This window comes from Bos indicus, chromosome 13 (assembly GCF_029378745.1).
Source record: "Bos indicus isolate NIAB-ARS_2022 breed Sahiwal x Tharparkar chromosome 13, NIAB-ARS_B.indTharparkar_mat_pri_1.0, whole genome shotgun sequence".
NCBI classification, from domain to species: domain Eukaryota; kingdom Metazoa; phylum Chordata; class Mammalia; order Artiodactyla; family Bovidae; genus Bos; species Bos indicus.
The window spans coordinates 30,002,553-30,013,507 of record NC_091772.1 but is presented as its reverse complement, the minus strand read 5'-3'; the positions used below and the strand labels follow the sequence as shown (position 1 = coordinate 30,013,507).

General features: G+C 44.3%; 1 pseudogene; it reads left to right on the top strand.

Annotated features, from left to right (window-relative positions):
* The first annotated feature begins 8,051 nt into the window (after positions 1 to 8,051).
* LOC139186708 (U6 spliceosomal RNA) lies at positions 8,052 to 8,443 on the top strand (annotated as a pseudogene).
* Positions 8,444 to 10,955: the final 2,512 nt, after the last annotated feature.

Genomic DNA, 10,955 nt, shown 5'->3' with positions numbered 1-10,955 from the left:
ATGTCTTTTAGTTACAGTGAGGCTGCTGCTGCTGCTGCTGCTAAGTCACTTCAGTCGTGTCCGACTCTGTGTGACCCCATAGATGGCAACCCACCAGGCTCCCCCGTCCCTGGGATTCTCCAGGCAAGAACACTGGAGTGGGTTGCCATTTCCTTCTCCAATGCATGAAAGTGAAAAGTGAAAGTGAAGTCGCTCAGTCGTGTCCGACCCTCAGTGACCCCACGGACTGCAGCCTACCAGGCTCCTCCGACCGTGGGATTTTCCAGGCAGGAGTTCTGGAGTGTGGTGCCATTGCCTTCTCCGACAGTGAGACTAGTTGCTATTAAATTCCTTCTCTCAATGCTGTCAGTGCTACCAGTTATCCTCCACTATCAGAAACAACCAAAGTCAAATAACTCGACGTGTTGGGACTTCCCTCGTGGTCCAGTGGCAGAGACTCCGCACTCCCGGTGCAGGGGGCTGAGATTCAATCCCTGGCTAGGAAACTAGATCCAGCGTGCTGCAACCGAGCCCCAGGGCAGCCAGATAAACAAGTAAATAAAAGTAAATATTAAATATATATATATATTTCTACATCTTGACAGTAGGATCCAGGGAAGCCAAATAAATAAATAAAAATTTTAAAAAATATTTCTACATGTTGATAACATGGATGTAATCACTATACTGTTAGAATATTTTCCTAGCTTCTTGCCTGTGACTTCTTTACACTAACAACAAGACATTTATAAGTGCTACATAAAAATAGGGTCATTATAGCTGAGCCAGAGAAAAAAGCTGTTAGAAACACCACAAAAAAGTCCACTGGTTTTTACGTATGTGTGTAAACATGCAGTATAGAGTTGGGTTAAGAGTTTGGAGTCTGGTAGTCAGATCAGGATTCAAGTCTTGACTGTCCCACTGCACATCACTCAGCCTCTCTGAGTGTTAGTTTCGTCATCTACATAATGGAGATAATAGCAAGGTGCACTACCCACCTCATGTTGTAAGGACTACGTTAGCCAATGTAAAGCCCTTGAATCCTTCTGGGTATGTGAACACACAGAAATCCTAGTGCTTTTTCTAAAAGTACACACAAAGCTGGAATTCTGAATGAAACATCCTTCTGATGAGTGACTATGTTCTTTACTTGCTTAAACTACAATGAAGTGACTGAAGTGAAAGTCACTCAGTCATATCCGACTGAGACCCCATGGTCTATACAGTCCATGGAATTCTCCAGACCAGAATACTGGAGTGGGTAGCCTTTCCCTTCTCCAGGGGATCTTCCCAACCCAGGGATCGAACCCAGGTCTCCTGCATTGCAGGCAGATTCTTTACCAGCTGAGCCACAAGGGAAGCCCAAGAATCCTGGAGTGGGTAGCCTATCCCTTCTCCAGCAAATCTTCCCAGCCCAGGAATTGAACCAGGGTCTCCTGCATTGCAGGCGGATTCTTTACCAACTGAGCTATGAGGGAAGCCAAACTATAGTAAGCTGAGTTTTAAAAAATGGAAATTTGAGAATTTGGAAAGAAATTTTGAAATCTTGCATGAGACTTTATCTTTTCCTCCTAGAAATTGCCTCTTGGCCAACTAAAGTAATTCTCAATACAAAACAGCATTTTCTTTGCATGTGATGCACATAAATCTGAGATTTGTTTGTTTGTCATAAATCAGAGACTCAGTCTAGCTTAGTACATGCACTCAACAAATATCTGAAGATGAATGCACGGGGTCATCTGATTCATCGTGGAAGAATAGAAACATAGCTTTCTATGGGTAAGTGGCTGCCTAAATACTACAGAAATCAACACTGAAATATTGGGTTGGCCCAAAAGTTCATCTGGGTTTTTCTCATAGCAAACCATCTTACAGAAAACCAGAACAAACTTTTGGGCCAATCCAATAGTATGACATTAAAACCTACCATTTGTATTGAAATGGCCATAGGAATACACAAGGAGTATGTGTTGAAAAAGGAAAGGCGAGAGAGGACAGTCTTCTCTTGAGGCAAATAATCACAGTTTGCATCTGCTGCTAGCCTGATATGTGAATATATGGGTAAGGACAGGTTTGGTTGCTGTTAGAGAAAGATTAAAACAACTAAGGCTTTAAAAGCCTGGTCGGTTTTTTCTCTTTCACATGAAAGTTTGGGAAGGCAATCCAAGGCTGGAATGGAAGCCATATAATCATCAAAGATCCAGGTTATTCTTTCCTGTGCTCTATCATCCTCCAAACAGTTTCCATCTCATGGTTCAAGCCAGTTGCTCTATCACAACTACCTACTCGCCTGCAGAACAGAGGCAAAAACAGGTCATGGCCTTGCCCCTTAAGGACAGGAAGTACAAAGGAGGAAGTGGTTCACCTCCCTTCACTTGTAAACCAATGGCCTGTCTTGGTCACATGGCCACGCCCAGCTACCAGATCCCCAGCTCGGCCAGTAATTCAATAGTATGAAAAAAAGGACTGAATAGACAGTGGGAGAAATCTTGCAGCCTAGTTCAGGTGGGTGGAAAATTAATCATTCTTTAAGGATACCATGAATTGGTTCAAATGCTGCTGCATAAAAATGTAGCAAACAGGACTTTTCTGGAGGTCTAGTGGTTAAGACTCCATGCTCCCAATGCAGCGTGCATGTGTTCAATCCCCAGTCAGGGAACTAAGATCCCACCTGCTGCACAGTGTGGAAAAAAAAAAGGAGCAAACACCATTGTTTCTGGGCCTTCCATAGTTTATTAAGGAGGCATTAAACCGGAAGGCATCTCTTATTATAGAGCAGTCTGGTTACAGCATAACCATGTTGCCTCTGCACTTTCAGATGCTCTCCCTGAAGATACTATAAGCAAAGTTTAATTTCCTCTATTAAGCCTCAGGTGTTTCCAGAGGCTCTCATAGGAAAGTAAACTTTGGCTGGGACCTCCCTCTGGAGTCCATCTTTGTAGCAATCACTGAGTCCCCAGTAAAGATTTTCATCACAGAATTATCCAAACCTACAAACCCATCAGCCTTTAAAGTAAGTACTGAGGGATTTCCCTGGAGGTCCACTGGTTGAGAATCCACCTTCCAATACAGGGGATGTGAGTTTCCTCCCTGGTCATGGAAATAAGTTCCCATATGCCATGGGGTAACTAAGCCCCTGCACTGCAACTAGAGATGCCCCTGCACCACTACACGAAGCCAGTACGTTGAAACAAAGACCCAGGGCAGCTAAAATTTTAAAAATAAGTAAATAAATAAATTCAACTTCTTTAAAAAAATAATAAAAAATAGCATCAATATTGAAAAATGAAATCAATTTGAATAATAGGAACAGAATGCTATACCAAAACTCAAGTAGAGATTAGCACTCATTCTAAATTATATGTTCATTTTTTTGTGTAAAATCCCTTTATTTTTCAACGTTGACACCATTACCCCAATTATTACTGAAATCATGGGCACCCCAGCAAAGCCCTCAGGTGAGTCCCTCACTCCCTTTCAGTCTCTCAGTAGACAGATTTCAGGCTACACCTTGCCCAGGGTTTCGATTTCATTTCTGGCCCGTTCGCAGCTCATCTCCAGAGTTACAGGATTGTTGGCCCTGGATTCAGAAAGAAGGGAGTTGTCTCTGAAAGCTGAGTGTGGAGTCTGCTGCCCTGATATTTGTGAGCAACTCACATTTGCTCTTAGAACAGGCAGTAGGTTGTGAATGGTGTCAATGTGGACAAGAGGCTGAAGCACCTTGTTCTCATCTTCCTAGTTGGCGAGGGGAGCTCAGTTAGTTTCAGTAATCTTTCTCTGTGCGAATCCCTTTAAAAAGGGAATTCAAATCTACATAGCAGAGGTAAGACACTAACGGCCTGAAGCAGTGTGGGGACGGGGTGGTGGTGCTGATGGTGGTGGAGGAGGGAGACTTAACAGAAGATAGAGCCTTGAGAATGGGGGGATGCGACTCACTACCCAAGAACGATTGCCTTTCTAATCATTATTTAGATAAGGTTAATTTCAGACATAGAAACACATTTCCAGGGAAGATTAACCCTAAATTGACCTCCATTTTTCACACCTTGAGTCTACACTTTGATCACCCAAGGAAATCCAGATCTCCCATGGACTTCAATGGAGGAAATTCTTGGATTCACGTTGAAATAATTACAGCAGTGGTAATAATAACATACCTGAGCTCAACACCCCAGGGGTGCTGATGAGAGGGAGGGAGGCGTGACTCTAGCCCAGATTGTCACACTCACACGGGGGACAGGAAAACACTGTAAGTTGTCTTTTTAGCCCAATTTAAAGCCATTTATCCTATTATGTAGTCCACAAGGGGAAGTCTGAGAATAAATATCTTTCTACCACTCCCGCAAGCTTCCCCGCCCCATGCTTTTTCACTGTGTGTGTGTGTGTGTGTGTGGACATGCACATATATGCAAGCAAACATGCATGCTATGTGTTGGGGGGAGGGGGCAGTGCATGGCTAATCCCTGCCTGTCAGAAGAAAAGCCTCTTTCTCCTTAGATTTCCAGACTATTCTTACCCACCCAGACCCTTCTGTCCTTTCCTCTCTCCCCTCCTGCCCTCCGCATTCCACTTCTTCTGCTTTAGTGAGGGGTCCTTTAGCTCCAGGGACTCCCTGCTACTGGGGCAGTGTCAATCCTGTGCAATAGACGAGGGATGGGGGATGGAGGCGAGGGAGGGAGACCTCCCAGGGGGCTGCCCTCAGGAAACAGCATCTGCACAATATGAGTTAACAACCCTGTGAACAGCCGCCGCATGCTGTTACTTTGAAAGAATACCTGTAGCACTCATTATTTTTTGTTGAAGTATAGCCGATTTACAATGCTGCATTAGTTTCAGATGTACAGCAAAGTGATTCAGATACATATATATATATTTTTCTTTTCAGATTCTTTTTCATTTTAGTTTATTATAAGATATTGAATATAGTACCCCTTGCTATACAGTAAGTCCTTGTTGATTATCTATTTTATATGTAGTTGTGCGTATCTATTAATCCCAAGCTCCTAATTTATCCCTCCCTAATCGTTTCCCCTTTGGTAACCATAAGCATTTTTCCTATGTCTGTGAATCTATTTCTGTTTTATAGATAAGTTCATTTGTATCATTTTTTAGATTCCACATATAAGTAATATTATATATTTGTCTTTCTCTGACTTGCTTCACTCAGTATGACAATCTCTGTGTCCATCCGTGTTGCTGCAAATGACATTATTTCCTTCTTTTTAATGGTTGAGTAGTATTCCATTGTATATACGTCCCACATCTTCCTTTTTTAAAATTGTATTTATTTTTGGCTGTGCTGGGTCTTTGCTGCCATGTGTGGGCTTTCTCTAGTTGTGGAGAGTGGGGGCCACTCTCTAGCTGCAGAGCATGGGTTCTAGGTGCTCAGGTTTCAGTAGCTGTGGCACATGGGCTCAGTAGTTATGGTCCAGGGGCTTAGTTGCTCCATGGCATGTTTGACCTTCCCAGAGCAGGAATAGAACCCATGTCCCCTGCATTGGCAGGCAGATTCTCAATCACCAGATCACCACAGAAGCCTTATACCATATCTTCATTATCCATTCATTGGTTGATGGACATCCAGGTTGCTTCCATCTCTTGGCTATTGTAAACAGTGCCACTATGAACATTGGGGTTCAGGTATCTTTTCAAATCAGAGTTTCTCTGGATATATGCCAGGAGTGGGATTGCAGAGTCATATGGTAACTCTATTTTCACTTTTGTAAAGAAGCTCCATAGTTTTCCATAGTGGCTGTATCAATTATATTCCCACTAACAGTACAGGAGGGTTCCCTTTTCTCCACACCCTCTCCAGCATTTATTATTTTAGACCTTTTGGTGATGGCCTTCTGATTGGTGTGAGGTGGTACCTCATTTGTAGTTTTGATTTGCACTTTTCTAATAATTAGCAATCTTGAGCATCTTTTCATGTGTAGGATTCCTATTATTATTTCTACTGTCACTGTTACTGTCCACCGTTGTTATGATTTACTTCTGTATTCTGTTCCAGTCCCTTTGCTTTATTATCTCCTTTAATTCTCAAAATCCAGATAAGTAGGTCCTGGTATTGCTGCTGTGGTTTCTATAATGATATTGCTGTTTGGAGGACTGAACTCACTTGTATCAGGTTGCACAGCTGATGAGGGGCAGCATTGGACTTTGACACATCGGCGTGAGTCTCAAAAGTGAGGCTTTCCAATTCCCTGGAGGAAAAGAAGCTAATCAGGGCTGGACTGTGCAGATAAGACGTGTGTAATTGTTTTGTCGTGGTCAGCTTTGAGGAAAGCCAATCTCCCTCGCTTAACACTCTTCTTTGTCACCTACTGTGCTCCGATGACTCCACACTCTTTCATCTCACTTACAAAGGCATTGTGATTGGCCCCCTGCTTGCTTCCCCAGCCTCATCTCTCAATGCTCTCAGTCTTCTGTGATCTGACTTTGGGCAAAATCTTCCCAGAAACCCACTCACTGGAGAAACTCACTGAAATGTGTGTTCAGTGTAATCTTCAGCCTTCCCATCAAACAAACTGTAAACCCCTGAAAGCAAAGAACATGCCTTCAATCTATAAACTCATCAATCCCTACTCTGACACTGAAGGTCCAGCTGGATGGGGAACATTTGAGGAGGTTCTCAGACCTCTCTGAGTCACAATTTAATACTGTCAGTGATGAGGAAAGTGACAATTGCCAAGTCAGCCCCTAAGAGGGCCCCTAACCAGACTTGGAAGACCCGAGAGGGCTGCCCTGAAGAAAGAATGGTAAGCAGAGACTTTCAGGATGAATTAGGTTGGTCAGGTAAAGGACAGCAGAGGCTAGGGAGTAGGGAGCCATGCTTCAGGCTGAGGAGCAGCACACAGCAGACGTGAAGGCCAGAGGCTTCCCTGGGGTCCTGTGGCTAAGACTCCACATTTCCACTGCAAGGGACGTGAGTTTAATCCCAGACCGGGGAACTAAGATCCTACATGCTGTGAGGCATGGCCAGAAAAAAAAAAAAAAGAAAAAAGTGGAGACCAGAAAGAGCTTGACTGGCTGCAAAAACTGGAAGATGTTCCATGGGGAGGCCTGCGGGGAGTGGATCAACGAAGCTGGAAAGGCAAGTAGGGGCTGAGCATGAATGTTCTCAAGCCGGAGCTTGCACTTTGTCCAGGAAGCAACAGGCCAGTTTTAATATTAAAGTGTCTTTGACGTGGGACTTCCCTGGTGGTCCAGTGGCTAAGACTCCACACTCCCAATGCAGGGACCTGGGTGCAACCCTTGGGCAGGGAACTAGATCCCACATGCCACAACTAAGAGTTTGCATGCCATTTATAAACCCTGTGTGCAGCAATGAAGAGCCAGAATCCTATGTGCTGCAACTAAGATTCAGCATAACTCAATAAACAAATTAAAAAAAAATTTTTAATAAGCAAATAAAATTAAATGTCTCAGGCAGAGGAGTGGCATAATCAGAAGGGCATTTTTTTAAATGATCACCATGTTCTCTATTTCTGTTGCATATTCCTTCAAGCTACAGAGTAGAATTCTCTGCAAAGGGACTTAAAAGACATAGTGCTTAAGGTGCTGCTGTCCATGGGGTTGCAAAGAGTCGGACACAACTGAGCGACTGAACAACAACAGCGAAGATGTCCCTAGGTTTCTGAAGGAAGATTCAATGTGTAATTTCCCCCCTCTCAGGTCTATGTAGAAAGAGGCCAGAAAGTTGTATTCATTGCTATGGAAGCAATCCTCTCCAGGAGTCAGCAAAAGCTCCCAGAAGCCACAGCATCTTCCCTGTGCCTTTCACTGGGCTGTTTGGGAGGTGAAAACATTCACCCTTTTCATGTTTGGATTCAGTAAGGAAAGCTGCAGGGGCCACGTACATCCTGAAGACACTGGCTTCAACAGGGTAAAACAATGACTTATTGTCAGCCATGTTTAATCAGCCTCTTGAATGGGGGTGCAGGAAAAGCGGGGAGAGCTTTGGGTCCCCTGAGGAGGGTGATGTGTTAATAACAGCCACAGGCCAACAACAGAGGAACACATAGAGAAGATGTGGCACATATATACAGCGGAATACTACTCAGCCATTAAAAGTGCTCGCTTTGGCAGCACATATACTAAAATTGGAACATTATAGAGAAGACTAGCGGAGAAGGCAATGGCAACCCACTCCAGTACTCTTGCCTGGAAAATCCCATGGGCAGAGGAGCCTGGTAGGCTGCAGCCCATGGGGTGGCGAAGAGTCGGACACAACTGAGTAACTTCACTTTCACTTTTCACTTTCATGCATTGGAGAAGGAAATGGCAACCCACTCCAGTGTTCTTGTCTGGAGAATCCCAGGGACGGAGGAGCCTGGCGGGCTGCTGTCTATGGGGTCACACAGAGTCGGACACAACTGAAGCGACTTAGCAGCAGCAGCAGCGAAGACTAGCATGGCCCTTGAGCAAGGATGACATGCAAATTCATGAATCATTCCATATTTGGGGGGCTTCCCTGGTGGCTCAGATGGTGAAGAACCCATCTGCAATCCAGGAGATCTGGGTTCAGTCCCTGGGTCGAGAAGATCCCCTAATGAAGGGAAGGACTACCTACTCCAGTATTCTTGCCTGGAAAATTCCATGGATAGAGGAGCCTGGTGGGCTACATCCCATGGGGCCGCGTAAAAAGGAAGGAAATTGGGTCATCAGTAGAGACTTGGATGGAACAAGAGACTGTCATACAGAGTGAAGTAAGAAAGAGAAAAACAAATATCATAAATTATCGCTTATATGTGGAACATAGAAAAATGGTACAGGTGAACTTATTCCCAGAGCAGGAATAGAGATACAAATGTAGAGAACAGACATGTGTATATGGAGAGGGAGGGGGACTGGGGGAAAGAGAGGTGGGATGAATCGTGAGATTAGGTTTGACATATATACACTACCCTGTATAAAACAGATAACTAGTGGGAAGCAGCTGTATAGCACAGGGAGCTCAGCTAAATGCTCTGTGATGACCTAGAGAGGTGGAATGGGGGGAGGGAGGCTTAAGAGGGAGTGGATATATATGTACATAGAGCCAACCCACTTCGTTGTACAGCACAAACTAACACAACATTGTAAAGCAATTATACTCCAATTTTTAAAAAAGCCGCATATGTATAGAATTTATTATGTGCCAGGCACTATCCTAAGGATGCTACATACATATTAGCTCAGTTAATCTAAGCCATAACCCTATGACAGAAGGACCATTCAAACCCCATTGTCCAGATAAATAAACGGATGCACAGAGATGTCAAATACCTTGCCCAGGTCAGCCAGTTGATGAGTGACAGTGCTGGAATTCATGTCCTATCCCTCCAGAGCCAACCAGACCTTTTCCTCCACCCCCTGTCACCCAGCTTGAAATCTGGGTCACAGCTTCACAGGAACTGGGGGTATTGCCACCCCTTTACCCCTTCTCAGATCCAGTAGCCCAGCCACAACTCTGACATTAGTCCCCTCCATCCTCATGGCTACAGAAGATCTCTAATTCCCTGGTCTCTTTGTGATTCCAGAAGTGGGGCTGTGGTCCCACTTCTGGGGACAACCTCCCTCCTGATCTGGAGGGAAAGAAAAGACCTCTCTAGTTTTAGTAATAAATCACACACATGACTTGTTCACTCCTCATTCGAAGTGCTCTGTTGAAATACCAGCTCCTCCCAGAAGCCTTCCCTGATTCCTTATCAATTAAGCACAAACACATTACTCTTTAGTCCCTGGTTTATTTTACTTCCCAGCACCTATTACCAGTTGAACTTACATGGTCTATTTATTTGTTTAATGAGATACCTGGTTATTATCTATCTCTGCTGCTGCTAAGTCACTTCAGTCGTTTCCAACTCTGTGTGACCCCATAGACAGAAGCCCATCAGGCTCCCCCATCCGTGGGATTCTCCAGGCAAGAACACTGGAGTGGGTTGTCATTTCCTTCTCCAATGCATGAAAGTGAAAAGTGAAAGTTAAGTCGCTCAGTCATGTCCGAAGCTTGGCGACCCCATGGACTGCAGCCTACCAGGCTCCTCCGTCCATGGGCTTTTCCAGGCAAGAGTACTGGAGTGGGGTGCCATTGCCTTCTCCAATTATCTATCTCTGCTGCTGCTGCTGCCAAGTCACTTCAGTCGTGTCCGACTCTGTGTGACCCCATAGACGGCAGCCCACCAGGCTCCGCCATCCCTGGGATTCTCCAGGCAAGATCACTGGAATGGGTTGCTATTTCCTTCTCCAATGCATGAAAGTGAAAAGTGAAAGTGAAGTTGCTCAGTCATGTCCGACTCTTAGCGACCCCATGGACTGCAGCCCACCAGGCTCCTCTGTCCATGGGATTTTCCAGGCAAGGGTACTGGAGTGGGGTGCCATTGCCTTCTCCTATCTATCTCTAGTACTGGAATATTATATTTACAATGTTAATTTCTACTCTACAGAAAAATGACTCATACATATACATATATATACATTCTTATACATATATATACACATTCTTTTTCCTATTCTTTTCCATTATGGCTTATCACAGAATATTGAATATACTTCCCTGTGCTACGCAGCAGGACCTTGTTGTTCATCCACCCCGTACATAATAGCTTATATCTGCTAGCCTCAACCTCCCACTCCATCCCTCTCCCAGCTCCCTTCCCCTTGGCAACCACAGGTCTGTTCTCTCTGTCTGTGAGTCTGTTTCTGTTTCATAGATAAGTTCATTTGTGTCATATTTTAGGTTCCACGTACAAGTGACAATGTATGGTATTTGTCTCTCTTTCTGGCTTACTTTGCTTAGTATGACAACCTCTAGGTTCATCGTTGTTGCTGCAAATGGCACTATTTCATTCTTTTATTCCATTGTATATATATGCCACATCTTCTTTACTCAATTTATTCATAAATTCCATGATAGGAGAGACTTGGTCTTTCACTAATGGAGTTTTGGCTCCTAAACCATTGTCTGGCAACAAAAGGGGGCCCCTGAGATATTT